We start from the raw sequence: 24,666 nt of genomic DNA, 5'->3' as shown, positions 1-24,666 counted from the left end.
TGTATCACACAGACTACAGCAGTGAGTTGAATCCAGAGGTGGATGATGTTTACAAGACATGAGTTTTAGGGTATTCAGTAGCCTGTCAAAGTTAATGTAACATCCCTTCATACTCAGGATGTGCCTTCCCTCAAGGGCCTCCAGCTCTGCAAACATTTAACCAAGATGGAAAACACACTTCCAAAAACCTTTATACCTGCTATTACTCTGCCCCCTCTGCAAAGGGAGAATAAAGCACAGAAAGATTAGAAGACTCACCCAAGGCCACAAAAAAAAAAAAAAAAAAAAAAAAAAGGATCAGTGGCTCTGTCAGGAATGAAACCTAGACCATTTGACACCAAAGCCTATGCTTTATCAGTCTTCAAAGTATCTCTTCTGCCAGTTTATCTGTTCATAAAGGGGATGCAATAAAAAGAAACAGTGCAACTTGAGCTCTTTAATACAGCTACAAAGTACAGTAAGAGATCTAGTTCTGTTTATAGGCACTCTCCCCAGTTCATTTGCTCTTAATCATACACTTTCTCAAAAGATTACAGCACGACTGAGCTTGTAAGCATGATGAAGGAAAAACACAGACCGCAACACGACTCCACTCACTGGCCCATCCCACTATGAAGTGACTCAGTTGAGCAGCTGGGTAACAAACACCCCCTGCCCAGGAAGGCAGGAATGGGAGAGAGCACCTGAGCCCACCCATGCGCTCTTCACAGAAGTTCCTCTGGACAAGTCATTTGGTTTTCAAAAATAAATGAGCGGAAAAAAAGCCTTCCCTTCAAGTATCAGACAACCGTATTGTCTTAGTTCCAAACCTTCATCGACTTATTAATTGGAATCAAAACATTTCAATACCTCATACTGGGTGAGAGCCTCTTGAACGGAAGAGACCTTCATTCAAATCAGTGTGCCCAAGACCCATATATCTGGGGCCTGAATTAGCAAACTTTATTCATAATTTTACCTAATTCAGTCCCTACACAATAGAAGAGACATTTTATTATCTCTCCATTCTCCCTCCTGCCATACTTGGGAAAGTTGTTGCAATTACAGAGTCATGAACTCAGACGAGGGGATGGAAGCCCCCATGTGTGATGATTACTCAGAGCAGCCCAATCCATCCTCTCCCACGCAGTCCCCTCACAACCCTCATTTCATTTGATAGGCAGAAGGAATCAGGGCTACACAACAAGTAACTTTTCTGCAAATTCACAAGTTGCGTATTTTGGAAGGTACATTGCAAATGAGACAAGACTAACAGAACAGAGCACAGCATTATGGTTAGGGTGAATGAATGCCATCTCTGCTTGGCAACAAAATTATTCAAAAAAATCAAGAATTTACTCATAAGCCTTGCTGTTGGCTACTTGTTGCATTACCTGGAATGAAGGTGGATATGGCTGAAAGTTCACCTGAACACATAAAATATTGCAGTAATGCCTACTTATCACCACAAACATAATTTTTTTTTAACAGATGGCAACCATCCTGAAGATCAGACATGGAAAATAAGGAGGCAGCTTTGCCCTTAATCTGATCACCTCTACAGAATGAGAACAGTAATATCACACAGTTGTTCAATACTGTCATGAAACTGAAGGCATTTACGGTGATAGTTCACTCAAGTGCTGTGGTGTAACTCTATGGAAGCACTCAAAAGAAATTAATAATTCTCTTTTTAACTGAGTGCTTGAATGCCCATTCAGTAAAAAACAAAAAGCCTACACAGCCTCTCAGCAAACACAGGGTATAAAATGAAACACCGAATAGCGATCTGGTCACTGAGGCAACAGTTTGATAAATGTTTTGTTCCGTGACAGTGACACCCTGCTCCACATTATTCACATCCCTACAGCCTCTGTTGGAGTGGTACAGCTGTTTGCAGGGCTATGTGGTGAGCTAGGCCAGGTAACTGACCCAGGTTAACAAAAAATAGCCCAGTCGGGGAGAAAAAAGGTCACAGGGGTTTCCAATCCCACAGGCTTACAAAAAGCTGTACCAGCACAAGAGGGGAAGAAGGGGATGGCAGGAGGACAGAGACATGGGGCTGCTGATGCTACATCTCAGGTGTTCACCAACCAAACCCAGAATGAGGCAGTGATGATGAGAAAGGGGGTATAAATTGTGTGATGATACAAACTTAATGAAAGTATCTTGAGTACAGAGAACACACCACACTGACACAGATAAATGCCAGAATTCAAGTCAGAAACTCTTTGAATGTTTGACTTCGCTGCCTAATGTCCTTTTATTGCAGCAAGTCCTCTGCTACCACATCTACTATTATTATTAGAAAATATTTATTACAAAACAGCATTTGCAAACTGCAATGCCAGGTAACATTCAGATTTGAAACCCATGCAGAAGTGGCGTCCTGCAGCACCATATTCACACTGGCACCAATCACCTCTGTACCACAGGATTACACAGGCTGTCCCACCCACGCTAATGAACTAGCTGTAAGTAGTAGGTTATTCCTTCATGTTGAATAAAACTAGAAAGATAAGAACTGAGCAGTTTTACAGCCACCAAATTCGCAGGATTGATGAGTTAAGAATATTTGGGATCCGTATTTCCATTTGGCACCATGGAGGTCTGTCAAATCTAAAAGATTAAGAATTCGATTCCATGCCTAACTGTAGTCTACAGCAAAACTCCCACGAACTCAGTCATACAGAAAGAGGTCTCTTAACTAACATCTCTGAAGTACACACAGTCCTAACAGAACAGCCCTTAACAGCTTTCCATTTACTTAAGTAAAAGGGAAACCAAGTTAAATTTCCATTTCATGTAGAAATAATGGAAACTGGTGATAAAATTTAAAGAACATAGGCAGCAGCCAAGAGGGAACAGGACTTCTCCCTATATAATAGGACCCATTAGGGAGGAAGGTGAATACTACTTTTGCTTTTTGTTCAATATTACTGAAAGTTACCTCCCTACACAGCATTCACTTGACCATGTTCTTAGCAAGCCTGCTGTGTTACCTTCAGTATCTTCATAACACATTAAAATAATTTCCTACAGCAGTAATTTCACTTTACTACTAACATTAGTCCAAGACAGACTCTTTGCTCAGAAAAACAACTTCCCTTAAGCTCAATGAAAGTACTGCCTTATAACGACTTGTGAAGAGCCCATTGCTATTAGCATTTCAGGTTGACAAGACCTATTGACTATAAATAATGAGATGGTTAATTTACATACGCCATTTCTTGTGACAGACCACATACACACTCATCTTCCCTTCATCCCTAACCATTCTGCACTGCCTTATGCAAGTGGCCATGCTCTCTCATTCCTCTGCATCTCAAGAGCCACTGCAGGCAGTCAGCGGAGCGGAGTGAGAGAAATGATATATTGCAGATATTTTATTTTTGGAAACCACACTGTAAATAAAGCCATTTCCAGAGATATTTCGCGGACACGGAGCGCTTGGTTGCAGAGCCAGCGCCTTATGTAACAGGAGGAGCATTGTTTAGGGTTGCCTGCTTTAAAAAGCCACTCTGGTAACACAGTTTACAAAGCTATAAAAAGCAAACAGCGGAACTACCGAGAGAACAAGCAGGCAAGCAGTTTATTACAAAAAGGCCAGTGCTAAGGGGAAAAAGAAAAGTTTCATTAAATCACTTAACTTTCTGTCACTCGGAGGGCATCATCTCAGCTGACACTTACTGTGGAGAAGGTGGGGGCTCCTAGGCAGCCCTGCGCAGCCCCATGGCCAGGTGCTGAAGACAGCTCTGCCGCCTCCCCGCAGCCCAGCCGCCAGCAGCCGCCTTCAGTTATCTTCCATTTAATTCCACTTTATTACCCCCCTGCCAGTTCCTGACACGTGGCAGTGACAAGGGATCCCACGATTTGGCCTCCTGCTCTTCTTCTGCCGAGCAACTGTCAACCTCTGGAAAAGCGTTAGCAGAAAGGGTTGCTTGAACACGCACAGGCGCTCACAAGCTGCTGTAAATTTCCACTCCCCGCTGCCTGTGACCGAGCTCCCGGCTTTGCTCCGGTTCCTCACCGTTCCTGAGCCCACTAGCTCCGTGGCTGGGTGTGCATTTTCCCTGCTTCCTAGTCCCTCACTCGTCTTGCTCACAGGCTCACACGCACACATACACTAACCCCCCCCTCCCCCCCCCAAACTCCACGTCAGAGGAACGCCTGGAAAAGCAAAGGAAGAAGCGATCCCTCCGCCGAGAGATTCCTCCAGGGTTAAGGGAGGAGATGCGACGATTTCGCATCACTTCTGTAAGTTTCCATTCCCGTCTAAAGTCTGTTGGTGCAGGGGAGGCATCACCAATGGCTCCTCGCACCATCACGTGGCGGAGGCTGCTGGAATTAAATTATTCACCTTGCCATCCCGCTGAGAATGCAAATCAGGGAGCCCAACGGCGGGCTGTTGTTACAAGATAATAATAAAATCAACATGCTCATGCACCACATCTTTCAGTGGAGTCCTGCCCAGAGAAGCTGAAGTTAAGCTGCTTCCTGCCTGACTATATATTACAATATAAAGATCTGAATACTTTCCTACAATGCTGGAGGGGAAAAAAATCCTGCAGCATACCCCAAGCAAAATTTAAACTCCACCGATGAAAAACATTAGCCTAAAGTACTTTTCCAAAAGCTGATGTGATGGGGAAAATAATCATACAGTTAAAGTATTCTGAAACAAGTACTACCAGCTATCATCAAGCACACAAACGCAGCAAAATGCAATTAAATTTTTAATGCTTTTGTCTCTCAGCAGCTATCGCTCAGCAAGCGCCACATGTTCCTAAAGGGAATGGCAAGTGCCCTCCCCCACACTCCCCCTCACTGCCCCCAAGTGTCTTAACAGGCATTGAGAGCAGGGAAAGGAGGATGCTTTACCAGCCACCATGGGCACTGCAGGATGGGATTTAAATCTCATCTTCACCCACATCTTGACTGAAAGCCCAGCATGTATTTCTGCTGAACTCACCTGCCGGGGGGGATTTCACCTCCTGTCCTCTCTTCCTCAGGACAAAGCCTAGCCGAAGTCCTATGTTCTTAAAAATAATTTTGTACGCTGCATTTGCTTGGGGAACTAATCTTGGCCCCCACCGCATACCAGCACTACAGCTGCATCAGGTTTTGATTTAGGGCTCACCTGCAGCAGCAATTCACAGCCCTACATTAAAGGCAACAAAAAAAGCACGAGAAACCTCATTTCTGAGGAATACAAACAAAACGGCCGCTTTTTGAAGGGCTATCACCCTTCGCTAGCAATCCCGGAGCCTAACTGAGGCAAACAGGAGTATCCAAATCCTCATTCTGAAGAGCCAAAACCCAGTACCTTGCCCATCCTTCTCGGCCTCAGAAAGGCAGAAGCCATCCCTGCTCCCTCCACCTTCCTGCACTTGCATGGGAGGTGCCAAGCCAACCTCAGATCAGCAGATCTGCGCTCTCAGCTTCGCTTGAGGTGCACCACCCTCTGTGCTTACACTTCACCTTAACAGATCATCATCATCATACCTCAGCCCCATGCTTTTGGACTGCCCTGAACAGTACTGGGAATAGGCACTAATGCTGCTCCCGCTGCACCCAAAAGCCCTGCCACAAGTGACACCAAGTGGCAAGTTCTGCTTTAAACCTGTAGTGAAATATTCCTGCAGTGTGGAACGAAAAGCTTCACATCACACACCCCTGGGCCAGGTTTCCTTCCTAGGCTACTTCCAGCCAGAGCTCAGTGAGGGATGCCGCGGACGCCAAGCCAGAGCAGGACAAGCCACCTTCTGAAGTGGCGTCCTTCTCTACAAAGCTTAGCAGGCAAGGGGACAACCAGCACAGGCTGACATTTTGCCATATGAAGGACCTGGAGGGGAAAAAATGGTGCTAGACATCACTTCAGGGGCACCTTGCTCTGCTCCAGCTCAGTGAGGAGAAGGAAGGGGCACTGTGCCCTGCAGCACCTTACACCCGCTCAGGGGTTGGCCCGTTCCCTTTATCAGATACTGCAGCCTTTGGGTAAATGTCATAGTGAAATACAAACAACAAAAACACTGCCCTTCGGCTACTACTGAAGGTATCGGCTTTTCCTAAGGCAACACAGAAGTCTAAGTACACCATGTCATTAATTCCCACTGTGTGTTTTTAAGAGAATAACATTTTTCCTTCTCCTGAGGGAAAGAGCCTTTCCATAGTGCATCAGTGCATCCACCACCACTTCAACAGGTAAAAAGTCCCCCCTTTGTTGCCCTGTAGAGTTCAACATTGGGGGGTGCTACCCTGCAGTTGAATAATCACAAAAAAAAGCTGGTTTAGTTGCACATTAAGGGGGTCCACTGGATAATCCGTGTATTACTGAGTTCCCTGAAGTATTCCTGGACCGTTTTGAGCAAGTTTTGGAAGCGTAAGAAATTTATTTAGAAAAATCACTATCCTCTGCTTCGAAGTAAACATACCTGTTTTCCCAGTTCTAAGGAATAAACTGAATATCTGCTCAATCTACTGCTCAACTCTGCCACTCTTCTACCTGAGGAAATAACTTTTGGGCTTTATAGGAGCCTGCTACTACTCAGGAGAGTCAGAAACACACCTGCCCCCATCCCTGCATTGCAGCAGGAAAAACAGTCCAAAGCAGAGTAGCTAAAGGGGCAGGAAAGAAAAAACCCTCTGCTATTCCAAGACTCTGTTTCATCTTCACTGCAGTTAATTCTCAGATGACAGGAAAAGGCCCTGAATCATCCAACAGAAAGTACGCCGTAATTACTTAGTGCTCTTACCTGTTTGGCGTTGGGTTTTTTTGTTGCAAAGCGGTTATTAAATATTTCAAAAGAGATGTTTTCTTCAATTCTTAATTTGTAGCCATCTCAAATCTGGGATGAGGTAATTATAAATAGTCGACAATTCTTTATAGTCTCAAAGTATACTGAAAACAAAAACCTCTGTGCACTGCTAAAGGACTCCAGCCTTCACATAATTAAATCCCATTATATTTGTTTCCTTTAAAGTGAGCAGACTCCTCAGGCTAAAGCATGGTTAAAGTACTTCTGAGAAATGTTTGTCCTCGCTTTCATAACTTAAAATCATTCTGTCTAATAAAGACCAAAGGAAGAAAACTCCAGTCCATTATTTCTGCCCTTTCCATTTATTTTCTAAAGTGGAAAAGAGAAATCAGGGAGTTTGAACAATGAGTGTGGTAGCAATAAACAACAGCAGCGGATGATAAAACACACAGTACATACATATTAATTCTGCTCCTTTAATCACCCATTTCCAGTCTGTCTACCTCCTCCAAGATTACTTCCAGCATTCCAAAGCCCTACTAACAACAACAATAATAATAATATCATCATCATCCATCCTTCCTTCCCCAAAAGTCGTTCAATGCCAAGGCCCCAGGCCATCAAAATTCACTACACCACCACGACAGGTTTAGTTGTGTAATGATGGATATCAAGAGGAGAAACTTTAGAATACCAAAAAGATTTCCTCACCCTCCAAAACCTGAAAACTAAAGAACCCTCTTCCCCCACTCCCAGGATTTCATCCTAATCTTACAGATCACAAGATATCAAAATGAACAGTAATTTATCAAGGTGGAGAGGAGCTAAAAAGAAATTACTTATCTACATCGTAAAGCTGTTAAGACTTAAACTCAAGGGTTTAGCTTTATGACAAAGCAATATAAGAAGTGTGCCCAACAACCTGAGGTTCTAAAACCTCATAAAATGAGAAAGACTTTACAGTAACTTTGTGCTTCTATTTTATTCTACAAGCTCGCAGATACCCACTTTCCTTTGATCCCCTGCAAGAGCAACGTGGCCACTCCAAATTAATGCCATTAAAACTCTTCTTCGTCTAATCAATCCCCAATACAGACATGAACCAACACACCTACTTTTTCTTCGTTCTCCCCCATATAATCTCTGAGGGTCACAAGATCAGAACGGAGCCTAAACACCACTAGCACTGAAAGGCAAATTAAAATTTGGCTGCTCAACCAAATACAAAACAAGGCAAAAAAGGGGATACAGTCTAAGGAGGGGCAGGTAGTTTTCCCTACAGCCATTTAAAAAGCAGCAAATCTTCTAGCTTCTCTCCAGACTAGAAAATTGAAATTTCTTTAGTGAAGTGGGGGGGAGCAGGGAGCAGCCACAGGCAGGGACCGACCTATGGCTGCATTTTAGCTGGAGCAAGGGGGAGGATTTAAATGGATGTTCCTAAAAATGCAAACATGTCTTCAGTGCTTTTCCCCTCTTCTTCCTCGTGGCTCCCTCTAGTGCTTTTAAGCACATACTGCCTTTTCCTTCATGTTTTATTTAAAGCAAATATAAACAGTTGGTAAGATGATTTTTTTTTCTTTTAAAGAACCGTATTAACTCTTATAAACTGCTCTTGAGATTTTACTGAACATATTATTCTCATGTGCATCACTCCAGCAATCACACACTGACACTGGCATTTCTACCAGAAACCTTTATGTATTAAATACTTCATGTTCAGGCCAGCCTATTTAAAATTTTACTCATTTTAAAGGCATCCATCAACTTTCATCCTTAGAGAAAGTCTGCTAAAATGGATCCCTTTCCTTGCACATTCCCACCCCCGAACAGGAATTACATCTAAACAGGAGGTAACTAAAGCCCAACAGCTGAAAAATGAAACAGATTAGAATTTTATGCCTGCTCTGAAAAGTCACTTAGGAAACGTTAATCACATCCCTTATCTACTATGTCCCAACAGAAAACACAATTAAGAACCATACCCACACTCCCATTTTTATGAGTGGAGGAACAGCGAACTCACGACAACATCATGCTTTTTACCTGTGGACATATGCAAACAGAAACTAGTCCTCCAAAATCAGTAACTCCCTGAAGAGCTGAACAGGCTTTTTAATATAATTAAAGCCTTCATCTCTCCAAACTGCTTCTATCACAGCTCTGTACAATCAGCCACTTCAGTGGCCATGTTTGCTTAAGGTCCATTCACAGAATTAAAAATGTGAAAAGGAACGCTCATTTCAGAAGGAACAACAAAAAGAGCTTTGCTGAAGATCTAAAATATAACCTCTCAACACAAATGTACCATGGGAGGCCCAATCTTAACAGTTCGCGCTGCAGCACACTAAAAAGAAAAAAAGTCATTTACAGTAGCAACAAACAAAAGTTATGTAGGGCCAAATAAGCCCTCACTATCTAGTATGCTGGAAGATAGTCCTTGCATCACTGCTAACACTTTTCCTCATTAGATTGCGCAATTCTTTCATGTGTGTAAGGTATTTATCTGCCATCTCCCATTTCTGAAATATTCAAAAAATATTAATACCATTTAGTCTTTTTACAAATATTGAATTTAGCTGTTGGTTTCCACGTAACTTCAGCAAGCAATTTTCTTAATATTAAGCACGAATTAGCAAGACAGCATGGGGTACTGCTTGTTAAGACATCCCCTTCCCACATGCTCATGTATGCAAAAAACCCCTATGTTCCCTACAACTTCCCTGGTGGTGAAAGACAATGGAGCATCCCTAACCAAAACCTAACACTTCCCAATAGTGCTTGAAGCCGAAAGCTGTATTAGTGCATATTCATCTCGCTAATGGTGATGTGCAATGAAAATACCAGGCAGATCAACTGCCTTTTGATGACAGTAATTTCTCTATACATAACGTGTGTCTCTGTTTCAGACAAGGGGCAAGGCAGCTTGAGATTAAGACTTTTCCTCTACTGACCACTACTATAGAAGTCTAAAGCATCTTTCATCAGGTGCTCTCAAGACGAATTGCAAATGAACAAAAATCAAGCTTGATTTGAAACACAAATTAAACATTCCTCACTACTCACCGTAACACCCATTTTCATATGAGGAAACTGAGATGGCACCAAGCAAATACCCAAAGGTGTGCACCCTAAAATGTACAGTTGAAGAATGATAGTAAATAGGAACTGTAATTCCAGATCAGACAAATCTCCATCAAATCCCACCTCCAAGAGCAGCTGACACAAAGTATGAAGTAGAAGAAGAAATATGTACCAGAAGAAGGACCGCTCTATTCTTCTGCTCCAGGCCATTAGCATCTTTGAGGTTTCCAGAAGTGTCATCCAAAATCACCATGCTACATAGCTACAAATGGCTCCACACCCATTTGCTTTAAAGATCTTAAAAGACCAACTACTTTTCTTCTTGGGGGGCTTTGAAGTTCTATCTGCAATACTTAAGATACAACAGATTGCTACAGATTGCTTCTGACACTCAAGACTGAGCAGCCAAGAGAGCTCAGAGACTATTTTCTCTAGATGGGGTATCAAACAAGAAATCAAACGCCATCAAGGATTTACTGCAATCCAGTTAGCTTCCTGTTCTGGGCAGCAAAGGCCAGGATTTACCCACAGAACCACTGTATTTTTCAAGTGATTACCCCAGACAAAAGAGCAACTACTACCAGAAAGTCCCACACAGAGCTAGAGCTAGGGTGTTGTACCAATGAAGAAATTAGTTCAGACCAAAGAAACCAAGAGTCAGTTCCTATTTGTGTCATACATTTCTATGTGATCTTGGAAAAACTTCCTGTTGGAAAATGCATGCATTCAAAACCGTAAGCTGCTTTGACACTATAGCGATGGAAACAAACACCCCAGGCAGCACCCAGTTTGCTGTGTCCTTTTCTTGCAGACTGGCATGACAATCTTGCAGTTTGTGTGATGTACATCTCCAGAAACCATTCCCACAGACAGAACAAACTTCTGAGTCTCTTCTCATGCAAGTTAAGAATCCTACTAAAGCAGAATGGTTGAACCAAAAACTGAATATTAGGCTAAGAGGGTCCAAAGCACTGTTCATTGTGCTTTCATTCATTTCATTGTTCATTCAATTCAGATGAAGAACTACAATTTTTTCCAGTCTCCAATAATGAAGCCTAAGCATTATTATAATTAATGAAAAATGGCTGTTACATTTAAGCAAGTGTTGCTCTAAACTGACTTGCCCAAAGTCACACCAGAAAATCTCTGGCTGCCAACACTGCTCCCCTGGAGAAAGAGAACCTAGGTCTTCTCAAGTTTTGCTCTTTGCCAGTTTTTGTCCTGCAATTAGTTTAACACACTGGATTAGGATAGGGAACCTTGAGAATTGATCAAGCTCAAGTTGCACGTGGAGACGTTGCCTTCACAAGTACCCCAAAGTCATTCCTCCTGACAAACAATTAAGTATGTTCATCACTTGACAGATTGCAAATCTATTTGCCTTCACATGACAGATAGACGGTCAGTCAGTGCAAACCTGGATGCTTGCACTTTTGGTCCCACAATAAGGATCATAACATGATTGTAATGTGATCATCCAACCTGTTAGATTATAAATGGTCCCTGCTGTCACAAATCCCCTATCACAGATTTAGGGAGGCCTCCAGTGCCTCCCTAAAGAGCTAGTTAGTCCATCCTGGCTAAAAGTTGACTACATTGAGCCAATTATTATGGTATTTTATGGAGTCCAATACTGTTACTTCCTGATGGGGAAAACCTAACCATGCACATTCCCACCCTATTAAAAAGCCATCCGCTGTTCTCCTCATCTGTGCTGCCCAACAGCTAACATTATAAATTAATTACAGACACATACAACCACAAAGTGTCCAATTAAAGGCTGAGTTCTTTTTGTTTTAATTAATAAACCAGGGTCATTCTTTGAATGCTTTACATGGCAGCAGGCATGCTGCAGGCTGGCATTTTTTAGTGCAGGAAGCCTGCCCTAAAGGAGGACCAACATGCAGCAGTGTGCCTGCCTTCAGGACAGTCTCTGTTTTGGAGGGAGAGCAGCTGAGGTACATCGGTGTGCTTTAATTCAACTCTGTTCCTGGCTAGCCTCTACACTGAAGGTCCCTGACAGGCTCTGGATACCTGGAAGAAAATAACTCGCCACATGACATAAATGGCAAACTCTCGATATATAGGTTCTATTAGATCAAAAATACTGATTAAAATCTTGACAAACATCACTCCTCTACACATCTCTCAATGAAACCTGACAGCTCCTTTATTACACAGCACACAGATCTACACTTACATTGTCACACCCTCCAGAAACAGCTCAAGAAATGACATTTTTTTCACACTAATAGGCGTTTACATATCTCCTCTCTTCCTATGGGAACAACTGATAACTTTTCTCTGGTGTGTCTTTGCAGCATGCATTCACAAAATAACTTTATCTACCATCAAAATCTACACTTCTGAAGAGTAAGACTGCTACTGTCCAATAAAAAACAAAAAGTCATGATTAGCACTGAAAGTAAGGTGTAGCCCCTCACAAACGAAAAAAAGTCTCAAGCTGTTATCAGCCCAGACTTGAGAAGTTATCTAGTATCTTTGAAAAAAACCCCAACAAAACCCCCCCACCAAAACAAAAACAATCTTGTATCATAGTGAGAACTTCTCTGAGTCTGAACACCTGCAGAACACATTGTCTAAAATTATATATGCATTCAGGACCTCAATTCTCTAGCTCTCATATGACATTCCTCAATGTCATGTCCAAGCCTAACCTCACAAGGAGACAAAATTTCCTATCTACTAAATCAAACAGAGATTCCCAAATCCAAGGAGTCAGAGCTGTAGGCCTGATAACAGAATTGAAAGAGAAAGTCCCAAAATAGTTTCTTTTAAAAACAGCAGTGCTTTTTGAAGCAAACTATTGCCAATTTTGGACTTTCTACCCAAGTACCAGTGAGAAGAAAGGGCCAGTTTTCTGAAAGCAGGCCGAATCCCATGAGAAGGTCACCTAGCAAGAGTCATGCCAGTTCAACTTCCCATGCCAGTCCAGCAAGACAGTCTATACTAGCTGTCATCATGGGATGAAATTACTTTCATAAGCATAAGAACTTCAGTTGACAGATTTCTGCACACAAAGACCTGTATCCAAACAGCTGTGTATGAGCCAAGTAAAGACATAAAACCTAGAGCTGTTTAATACCTTGTTATTTAACCCAAAACCCACACTACCTGTTTTTACTATTTTATTTTAAATAAAATACAGATAATATGGTTAGGAAGTTTAAAAGTAGCAAGTAATAAGAATCTGTGACAATTTACATAGAACTTGCTTTTCTTCAAAATTGAAGACAGATTCTATATGCTTCCTATAGACTTATGAAATAAGACCTCATTTGGAAAAAAAATGGGAAGATTTTTGCCTCTTCTCAAAACAAGAAATGAATGTTGGTACTACCAACAAGTGTATTTAAAAATTGAAAGATCTACTCCGGCTCTCAAACAAAAAATGAATCGTCTGATGTAGCTCAACATCTCCTTGAACAAGAGCAGCTTTTTAAAAGATCTTGGATCTTGACATTAATTTCAAGTGCTGGGGCACCTATATAGTCCATCAATAAGCTAGTACAATAGTTAACCAGTTACCATTTCCAGTATTTTTTGCTTTTACACAAGTTTGTATTATTTTTACTTTCTGCTTCCTGCCATCATGACTCTTGTATTTGCAAATGGATGCTCTTTGAAGGCTCTCTATTTTGTTCATGCATAGGTACATAATCAAATAACTTCAAACTCAGAGTTTACTTCATTGCTATCAAGTGTGTAGATACATTTCTCCAACACCTACAACACGTACTGACTTCAGTTTAAAAATATATCTTGAGGTGAATCAAACGATTATATTCCAGAAGTGGGGTCAATAATATTGGAAAGGAAATCTCTTATTGTGCATTCATTGTATTCAATTACTGTCAGGCTCACTTTTCTACAGGGAGTGTCTTGTCCACTGCCTGTTGCCTGTCAGTCTCAATACCTTGCAGCAGTATTTTTTTGGATACTGTTCCTCGTCATTAAGGTGCACCCAGTCTTTTTTCATGGCGATTAACTTCCAAAGCTTGGAGTCCATCTTTCAAAAGAGTCAGCTAACATGCTCTTTAATTCAATCAAATACACGAGGCTCTGCCATCATGTCATTTTTCTACTCTACATGGCCTTAATAAAACTGTCAGGATTTTGCATTTACTTCCAACTGTGCATTCATTTGGGGTTGGGTTTGTTTTGCAAACATCCAATGACTGAACATCACAAAAATACATCTTAATTCAAGGATTCTTCACTGAGTGTAACATTCTCAGGAGCCAAATATATATTTGTATACTGATATACAAATCTAATTGATATACTAGACATAATACCTGTTTTCTATTCATCATCTTGAATAGCATTTGCTACATGACAATCCTTAAAATTTTGGACAGTTTTACATTAGCCATTTTAAAAAAACAATTCCTCAGTCTCCACAAATTTCTAACACAAAAGTTCAGGTTTTATTTCCTGCTGTAATATGATGGATTTGTTCATGGTTACATGATTATTTGTAATATTCAGCTTCATTCTCACGGCAGATGTACGTAACAGTTCTGTCTTTTCAGCATTGTTGCTGACAAGATCAGCACAGCCATCAGACATATGTTGCTGTTCTTTTTGTTCCCAGTATTTTTAGAATGTTTCCTTATTAGCCCTAGATCCTAAAGAAAATCTGGAAGGTTTTCTTTAATTGTCTTTATAAAAAAGTACTTATTCCTATATATTGGCTGCTGCCCTTGAACCACTTCTAAATCGACAGGACCCCTCCGTTGCTTAAACTATCTTTTCACATTCAGCTCTGCACATTCTAGATAGACACGTGTTCTCACATTTTTTCCTCTCCAAATTTGAGAGACACTCTTGTAAGCAATGTTAGAAGTATATTAGTGATGTAACAGCATATCACATCATGCAGAACAGAAAATTTGCTTAGTCCCTTACGGTTTTTGCCTTCAAAGATGTAAGTGTCACATAGTTTTGCAGCCATCTTCTCCCATGACCTTATGAACTGCAATGAGACCTTATGAACCATGATGAGGAGATACTCAGTTTACAGGGCAGGGAGTTCAGTGAAAGAGGAAAAACAATGGGCAACATCTCTGTGAATGTTTTCTTAGCATTTAACTCCTGCCCAAGAAACTAGCATAGCATGAGGGTATCTTGGGAAATCCTCTGGCAACATCTTCCTTTCTCTGACAAAAGGGTGGAACACAGATGAATTGCAGCAGCATCTATCTCCTTACATTAATGTTGGGGTTTTGAAGGGAAAAACCTTCTCCAAACAACGCACAACCTAAAGACTACCAAGCCAACTTGACCTCAGAGTTCATTCAAACCTGTCTTCACTCAAACTGCCTTTGACCAAAGCACTTTGTCTTTTACTCTCCTGTTTTGCCCAAGGCTGTGTGCGATGCTTGCAATAGAGCAGTACAGATGTCCCAGGCAGTTACAAACTTAAACACGGATTGCAATGTACAAGACAAGACCTATTAATGACCTGCAGATGAGGAGAAGTAGGACCAAAGGTAAGCACAATTCCTATGTAATAAGCTTGCATTTAGAAGGTTCAGTCTTACTCAGCTCATTTGCTTAAACCAATTTGTCAAAAAACCCCAAAACCCAAACTCCAAACAAACCAAACAAAAATAATTAAAAAACCCCACCCCAAAACCACAGACTTTTCCCAGGGTTTATGTGATATACACAATATTTGCCTTAACAGAGGTCTACAACCACCCTGCAATCCTGCCCTCACCCTATGAAGTTCAATTTGATGTCTTATTTCTAACAACAAATAAACCATATATTGCAGACAGCTTCTCCTGTATCCAAAAGCAACACCTAGTGAATGACCACCATGAACTGGCAATCTTTTCCTTATTTGCAGAAGTGAAAGTTAGCTGCCTGACTGCCAATGCACTGCAGAAAGTGAGAGTATACAATTAAAAGGTATGCTTGAGGGAAAGCTGATACAGTCGTGCCTCCCTGCACAACAAAGAGCTGAATGTTACATGTTGCTTGGATTGCTATGGCTGCTGGAAATTAACTCTCTTTCCACGTAATTTTAATATCTCCGTGTTCAGGAATCTCCAGTCACCTTACTTAAAAAGCCCCACACAACTTCTTTCCCACGCTTAAGAGCAAGTGAACTGTATTCCTTGCTGCAATAAATCTGTATGTATAAATCTGTACTAGTGCCTTTGTGCTAGATTGACATGGGGTCTTTATTAAAGACCATCCAATCCAATAGCTGTCACTCAGTTGTCCCCACATTTCAAAGTCCAGTTATGGAGCAGTACTTTATTCACTGTAAGTAGAGTCTCTTGCAACAGGAAACAAGGCACAAACATTACTGAGATGTAAGTTTTCTTTTTAACTCATGCTGTAAAAAAAATTTAAAGATGTTGTTTCACAATTGAGTTGTTTTAAGTTTACATTGCTGCCAAAAAGGGAATAATAGAATAGAATCATAGAATCATTTGGGCTGGAAAAGACCTTTAAGATCAAGTTCAACCACTAACCCAGCACTGCCAAGTCCACCACTAAACCATGTCCCTAAGCACCACATCTACATGTCTTTTAAATACCTCCAGGGATGGTGACTCAACCACATCCCTGGGCAGCCAGTTCCAATCCTCGACCACCCTTGCAGTGAAGGAATTTTTCCTAATATCCCATCTAAACCCCTCCTGGTGTAACTTCAGGCTGTTTCCTCTCATCCTATCACTTCTTACTCAGGAAAAGAGGCCAACCCCCACCTGCCTACACCCTCCTTTCAGGTAGTTGTAGAGAGCGATAAGGTCTCTAATGAGCCTCTTTTTTCCAGGCTGAACACCCCCAGTTCCCTCAGCCGCTCCTCACCAGACTTGTGCTCCAGACCCTTCACCAGCTCCGTTGCCCGTCTCTGGACACACTCCAGCACCTCAAAGTCCCTCTTGAATTTAGGGGCCCAAAACTGAACACAGTGTTCAGGATGTAGCCTCACCAGTGCCCAGTACAGGGGACAATCATTTCCCTTGTCCTGCTGGCCACACCATTCCTGATACAAGCCAGGATGCTACTGACCTTCTTGGCCAACTGGGCACACTGCCAGTTCCCTTAGCACCCTTGGTTGGGTCTCATCTGACCCCATAGACTTATGATGCGTGTCTAAGGGGAGCAGCAGGTCACTGACTGTTTCCTCCTGAACTGTGAGGACTTCATTCTGCATCTCATACCCGTCTTCCAGCTCAGGGGGCTGAGTACCCTGAGGGTACCTGGTCTTGCTGTTAAAGGCTGAGGCAAATAAAGCATTAGGTACCTCAGCCTCTTTCTCATCCTTTGCGGCAACGTTCCACCCTATATCCAATAAAGGATGGGGATTGTCCTCAGCCCTCCTTTTGTTTCTAATGTATTTGTAAAAACATTTTTTTGTTATCTTTTACAGCAGTGGCCAGCCTGAGTTCTAGCCAGGCTTTTGCCTCTCTAATCTTAGCCCTGCATAACCTCACAACATCCTTATGGTCCTCCTGAGTTGCCTGCCCCTTCTTCCAAAGGTCATAAACTCTCCATTTTTCCCTGAGGTCCAGCCAAAGCTCTCTGTTCAGCCAGGCTGGTCTTCTAAGCCAGCTCATCTTTTGGCACATGGGGCCAGCCTGCTCCTGCGCCTTTAAGATTTCCTTCTTGAAGAATGCCCAGCCTTCCTGGACGACTCTGCCCTTCAGGACTGCCTCTCCAGGGACTCTGTCAACCAGGCTCCTAAACAGGCCAGTCGGCCCTCCAGATGTCCAAGGTAGCAGCTCTCCTGACCCCCCTGCATACTTCTCCGAGAACTGAAAACTATCATCTCACAATCACTGTGCCCAAGACATCCTCCAACCACCACATCACCCACGAGTCCTTCCCTGTTTGCAAACAGCAGGTCCAGCAGGGCATCTCCCCTGGCTGGTTCACTGACCAGCTGTGTCAGGAAGTTATCTTCCATGCACCCCAAGAACCTCTGGGGAAGTCTAGCCCTTACTGCCATCACCTCCCTTGAATCAGTTCTAGGAACAGCACAACTGAAGAGGGAGACAGAACAGCCTGCTAGACACCCTGAAAATTTAACAGCTGAAAAAAACCAAAACCCTCTTGTATTTGATAAAAATGCAGCTTTTGGAGAAGTGAGAGGAACTGTGGAGGGTCTTACTAAATGTAAGATTTTAAATCTTTGGAACTACCTTTATCAATCATTTCTAACATGGACAATCGAGGCTACAACACTAAAAGAACAAAAGAAAAGAAACAATCCATCCATCCATGAATACCTTTTTGGAGGATGGGTGATGCAATTTTAAAATATTTCTAGAATATGTGGTGGCAAAAACAGTTTGAAAAAAAAAAACAAACCACCATCCCATCCTATTATCCTCACTCCTGCACACAAGCTGCAACCATACCTCTTGATCTGCTAATGTAAGGGTTATAGCACTTTGCTATGAATTCATTAACAAAATCAAATAATCTTAAAAATAATCCTGCACTTAAAACATGCTACCAAACTACAACTCACATAACTGGTTCATCACATTGACAAACCATATCAGCATACTAAACTAAGGTAACCAGTTGTATTTGGTGGACATTTTCTTTCTTTTTTTTTGGCAGATACACATGAAATGTATTTGTCTAGCTGCACTCAATCTTACTAAAGTTTGTTGTTGTGTTTTCTTTAAATGTCAATCTGCATGCAATATAAATTTGTTTTGGTATTACTTTGTAACAAAGAGCATATGTATCCACTTCTGTGAAAGGAGTGCATAATTCATATATTACAGTCACTTAAGTAACATTGCTTATGAAAAAGGGTTGCAAAGGTTTGGACCCACAGTTCACTTCTCTCATTCAGTGCTGCTGAACAGATGCCTTGTACATTTCCAACATAGCTTCTTTGATTCCAGACATTCAAGAATTTTACAGAAATTAACTCAAAGTTAAATTGAGTCACCTCCAAAAGAAACCCATTCACCTCCACTGTCTGTAAAAAGCAGGAGGGGTTTTTGGTCTAGCACAACTGAAGATGCAGAGAGGTCCAGGCTTAGGACAGCTCTGCTGGGCGATGAAGACCATCCACAGGAAGTGTTTTGCCCATGCCACCACTTCGCTTATACTAAAGAAGTAGTTGCACACACACTTTAAACTGGGATCAATGACACCAACGATCAAATTAAAAAGCAATCTATCTCCAGATGCTCATTTTGCACCTAGTACGCCCTCAGTTCCCTGAAAGAAGAAGAAATACTGAAGTGGCTGCACAGCAAATTAGAAGGGGAAAGTTATTCAGATAAAATTAGCTGAGCCAAATAAGTAACCTTTTTTTTTTTCAAACCTCAATCAGTGTCCTGAGCAATGACACAAACGAACAAGAGAAGGCTGAACAGCACAGGGTGAACAGAACTGTTTCTTTCTTTGCCAGTGCCAATTTAAAATGTTCAGGGGACTGTGGCTTCCCTGGCCCCTTATAATGCTTATTAACAAAACCAAATGCAATAAACATTAATAGGACAATACTGCCTCACATCCTTGTTCCTCCTGTTCTCCATACATTACTGCCAGTTTCCACATCTCTATAAAGTTAAGCCAAACCAGCTGCTAATGTGGCATAGTGAACTGGATCAGGAAAAACAATCAGCTAAAAAAACCCTCGGGGTTTTCTTCAGCTAAATTAGTTTTCCCACAGGAGGCTGCAACTAAGGACTACTTAGTCCAGAATATTCATTTCAAGAGCCCTATTGTTGAGCCCCTACATCACGACATATATTTACCCTGTTTTCTATGGCTGGTATATTTGAAATCTTACAGGTTTCAGTTTTATTTGAATGCAGTTATTCCATCTACACACAATAATGACTTCAAGTTTTTGCCATATGCCTCCTTTTGATGGCTTTTATTAGGTCAGGTCCAATTCTATGCCACACATTCACTCCCTTGCCTTTGTATAGCTGCTATCAAGACCAGCACTGACCAATCAACCTTACATCACCTGGCATCACAAGGACAGCTTCCTCTACACTTTGATTTAAAAAATAAAAGGCAAATCAAAAAGAAGTTGTGGAGCACTCCACAGAACATGTCCTATGAGTGGGAACACCACAAGTTCACTAACTCTTAAAGATTGCTTAGAAATTTTTGTCTGCTACATCTTCATTTAATGAAAATACTTGGTACACATACTTTAATTGGCATGCAAATGCACAGAGTCCATCAAAAGAGTCAGAATACTTTACAACCACTAGCTTTACTTCCGAAAATACCCCTGAACATTTATTTCAGATAAACATATAGTTATGTTCCCATGGAGAAACGAAGATAAAAAGGTTTTTAGGCATCCATTTATTTTGGGTTCCTTTCATCACAGACATCTGCTGCCTGGTTTCCAGAGACCTCAGGCCCTTTCAAGTGCAACTGTAATCACAGGCTTTCAGAACTTGTCAATTCATCCAAGTCATCCAAATTAGAGGACACAGTTCTAGGTCTTGAACAGTGTATTGTGGTGGGGCCGTGGCACAGCAAAGACAACGCATGCTGTTCAACTTGGTCTGACATTATCTAACATTTAAACCAGTCCTTGCTTTCTGTGTTCACTCAACTGTCTGGAATCTATGTTGGCAATGAATACTGGGACTGTAAGACAGAAATATAGCTAAAACTGAAAATGTTTCTACTACAGAAACATCTATAAAGATGAAACCCGTTACATTACCAGCCTCCAAATGCAGACCTTGAAGGATATGCCAGCTAGTGGATGGTTAACAGTTTCAGCCTGTTGGGCCAGACTCCAAAACTCTCAAGCCAGTTGGTAATTAACAGACATCTCGGTCCTCCACATGAAAGAAGTGTATTGTTTAAACAATGACACAAATTTTTCCTTTCCTTTTCATTGCCAGTCTCTGCCTGTGTTTTAAGATTCCCTTAGGACCATAACAATCTATGATTTTAGAAGCTCCACTTTTCAAATGGACAATTTGTTTGACTTTTAGTTGCCCAAAATACAAATGTGCTTTTCATTACAGGTAGAACAAAAATCATTTTACAGGCTTCTCAGAGATCCCAAATCTCCCCTTTCTTTAGTAACTGGAAAAAAATAATATCCAAATAACCTAATTAAAACGACGTATCTACAATAGCAACAGAACCACAAAACATACTGAGGGCCTGTAAACAGTCTGTGACAAACCTGATTAGTAAGCAATGCACCTACAGGGAATATTACCCTGTGTCTTCATAAATAACGAATCAAAATTTTTTAAGATAAACCAAAAGATGCCACACTGAACACATTTTGTAAAGAAACAATTATCTATGATCTGTATAAAATTACCAGTTCTCTGATCTGTTATCTTACCCAAGATAGATTAGATATGTGAAAAAGGAACCATACTTAAACTGATCATGCAATAAAACAGAACATTAAATAAAAGTTGCATTTTGAAAGAATGAGGTATGGGCACTTACCTATAAAGGAGCAAGTTAAATCAATAAGGATAACAAGGAGGATGTGACAGGGAAGAAGCTGGTAAAAATACTCAGTTGATATGATGATACTTTAAGAAGAAAAGGGTCAATAACGCAATAAGCCAATCCCATCAGAAAAGGGCAAAAAGCTAAATGAGAATTATAAAACATCCTCCAAATGCCCATGGCTTTCCACAGTTGATGGCTTTGACTGCTTTGCTGTTATCTGGAGTCAGACCGGAGTCTCTGTAGCTCACCCAAGCCTATCTGGCCATATGAGCAAACATCCAAATCCTCACCCCACATTCAAAATAATAAAAACATCCATGGAGAAGACAACTTTGGGCCAGCTTCATCTCCTCCCACTCAAAGTAGCCATTTGCAGTCTGCCTGTCTAAGCAATCATTCATCTGAAGTCTCTAAATACAACCAGAACTATGTAACACAAAAGCACAATTCAGCAACTCAATCGCTCACCAGGACAGTCAGCCCTTTCATTGTCACCCTAACAAAGGTGCACCTAGCAAATGGGTAGGCGTGTGCAATGGGCTATCCTCACCTCTAGATGCAGTTAGTCAGTCCACGTCTAAACTGCAGAGCCCCAAGAAGCTTATACGGCTGCTAGAGGAGTGCTGCCAGCAGGTTGTTCAGATGTGTCATCAGCATCGCTTGTGAGCTTCTGCCACCTAACAAGTTCGGGAAGAACTGAGCTTACTGGCTCACTGGCAGAATTTGCTGCTATGTTGCAGAACGGCTATCTTACACTTCTAGATAAAAGCAAAAACAGGGAAAGAAGTAAGTTTCAAAACTGCCTCCTTATTAAATTTGTTTTAAAAAGGATGTATTTCCCATTCCTTTTGCTTCAAATAACAAGCAGAATATATTACTAATTTCTCTTTTGTCTTAGAGGCGTGCAGTCATGTGCTTCCAGCTTCTTCCATCCCTCCCAGCTGCTAATAAAAGCTCTGGAGCGCTACCAGCACTTCATAAGGAGTAACACAGATTACACCAGTGTCACCCTCTTCAGTACATGTCCTCCGCAGTCACTTGCTACAACACCGAAAACCGCACTTCCAACCACACTGACATATAGCTCATTTGCATATGTGTGAATGCAAAATCCTGATACCAATCGGTCCTAAATTTCATTTTAGTAGATTCCTTGCATCAACCTCCAAGGACAGTCTTGGCACTTCCCTCATCTTTTTTCTAGAGCTAGGCCTCGCCATGAGCGACCACCACAGACCGCAGCAGTGCGTGTTCACTGACAAGTGCCAGGCAAAAGATCCTGCTATGGCAGATAGAGTAAGCTCCAGTGGCTTGCTCCGAGCAAAGGGGTTGCTTTCCTCAGTGCTGCCGGGTAACACCACCGACTGCTTCCAAGTAAAACCGTCATTGTGGTTAGATTCCCAATACTTATATTTCAATGAATTATTGCCGGAAAAAGGCTCGAGTCCATTTGCTGCTCAAGACCATGAAGCATATGTCAACTTTATCATCACAAAAACCCAGTCACACCATCACCCTAGCCATGTCGAGCAAGCAGACATATACAATCCCATTACCAAACCGTAATTATTTAACAATACTCATTGTTTATGAGATTAGTGTATCATCCCCATATTGCTGATTAATGCTTATCACACAATTTGAAAGCATGCAGACAAACCCAGGAGGTCATTTAGCAGGCATTTAAGGAAAAAAAACTTAATGAGGAAATCTACTTTTAAAATAACTTACAATTAATACAATTATGATGATGCTGGGCTCCATCTTTCTCATCTATATTCCTCATATACAATTTGTAACACAAGTGTTTCATAACACTCAATATTCATTTGCACAGACATGTATTAGTAATTCAGTAAAATGAAATTACTTAACCTGCAATCATCACCTCATAATGCAGTACATTCCCAGAGCAAGAAAAGCTTGTAATTAATTTTTAAATAAACAATTACAGGAAAGAAATCTCACTTTTGAAAAGTACTATTTTTATTGAGAGATTTGTCAGCGCATCAGTAATGTTGAACCACCTGTTCCCAACAATGTTACTGTTGGTTGTCTCATTTCTCGCTGTAGAGTTAGGCAGTACTCATACACTAATCAATGAACTTCAAACACAGGCACAGATGTAGGGATCCCTATGTAAACATTTAAAAGGCTTTATAGTAGAAATCAGATGCTGGGCATCAAAATCTGCTGCAGAATCCTGGGTCTGACCAGAGCTCCAAGTTATGTAAACACTGCATTCCTCCCCAGACTTAAATTTAATTTCTATCCCTCGCCCAACTAAAGAAATACTTGTAGTAACAGCCACAATATTGGAAATGCTTTGACAATTATTGGAGTGTGTTAAGTTTATCTCTACAGTTTAACAGGAGGGTAAAAAAAAAGACGTGATAAAAAAGCAATGACAAACCACCCTCCCCATCTTTTAAAAGCACATTACATTTTTGCCTCTGAAAAATCCCTTTACTTAGCCATAACACAAACACTTGGAAAGTAATACCGCTGAAAATTTTAAAGCCAACGTAAACTTTTATTTTCACACTTTGAATCAAAATGACAGTAATAATTCAGCACTTAATAGGATACAGCTGCAATCAGCAAAGGCAAATTGCAAGGGCCAGCAGTCAAGTTAAGCAACTCATTCACCTACCAAGTATTTTGATGTGGAGGACTGGAATCAAAGGCCCAAACATCCCTCAGTAACACCTGCATTCTCCAATGCTCCCCACCCGTGTGCCTGCAGCCTCACTGAGCTCAGCCAGCTGCCAGAACCCTTTTGACCAAGGCAACTTCCCCCAGGGGCCTAGCAACCGCCTAGACTCCACACGGGGTGTGGGAAGCCCCACAGACGCGAGCAGAGGGGCACACGGCCTCACCCTACACGCTGAGAGCGGGCCCACATCCCCCAACCCCTCAGGTCGGGCGGGCCCCACCAGGCCCAAAACAGCAGCCGGAGCCATCCCCGCAGCCTACCGCTCATTCAAGCGGATCAGTTGCCTGGCTCAGCCCTTTACCCCTCGCCCTCGCCGCCCGAGCGCTACTGTGCCAAAATGGCGACGCTCCCACCGCACCCAGCCCGCTCCACCACCACGAGTTTAGAGCCAGCCCCGGCCCAAGATGGCGGACGCAGCGCAGGCCTCTCGGCTCCGCACACCCCCACCCCCCCACCAAAGCGCCGCGCGCACGGACGCCCCCGCCGCAGCCAATCGCGCCAAAGGAAGACGCTCGTCCCCAGGGGAGCGGCCCACCTCCCGCGCACGGCGATTCGCTCCTGGGACCTGGCCCCGCCTCGCGCATGCGTATGAGCGAGAAGACGCCGCCGCAAAGCTATAACCCGGAAAAGCCGACGCCCAATCACCACACACTTACACCC

General features: G+C 42.0%; 1 protein-coding gene across 8 annotated transcripts in view; it reads right to left on the bottom strand.

Moving 5' to 3' along the window:
• CAB39L (calcium binding protein 39 like) overlaps nucleotides 1-24,503 on the bottom strand; it is a 68,033-nt gene extending 43,530 nt beyond the window's left edge. For 2 of the 8 annotated variants that reach the window (XM_080375106.1, XM_080375107.1), the window contains exon 1: nucleotides 3,670-4,307. The gene's annotated coding sequence lies outside the window, so the exon portion shown is untranslated. Of the gene's footprint in view, nucleotides 1-3,624; nucleotides 3,647-3,669; nucleotides 4,308-21,840; nucleotides 21,968-23,943 lie in introns of those variants that run through there. The other 6 variants (XM_080375105.1, XM_080375104.1, XM_080375110.1 and 3 more) reach the window with 6 other exon arrangements.
• Nucleotides 24,504-24,666: the final 163 nt, after the last annotated feature.

This window comes from Falco punctatus (genome assembly GCF_963210335.1).
Source record: "Falco punctatus genome assembly, chromosome: 2".
In the NCBI taxonomy this organism is placed as follows: Eukaryota; Metazoa; Chordata; class Aves; order Falconiformes; family Falconidae; genus Falco; species Falco punctatus.
The sequence above is the reverse complement of the archived record's forward strand: the minus strand, read 5'-3'. Positions and strand labels throughout refer to the sequence as shown.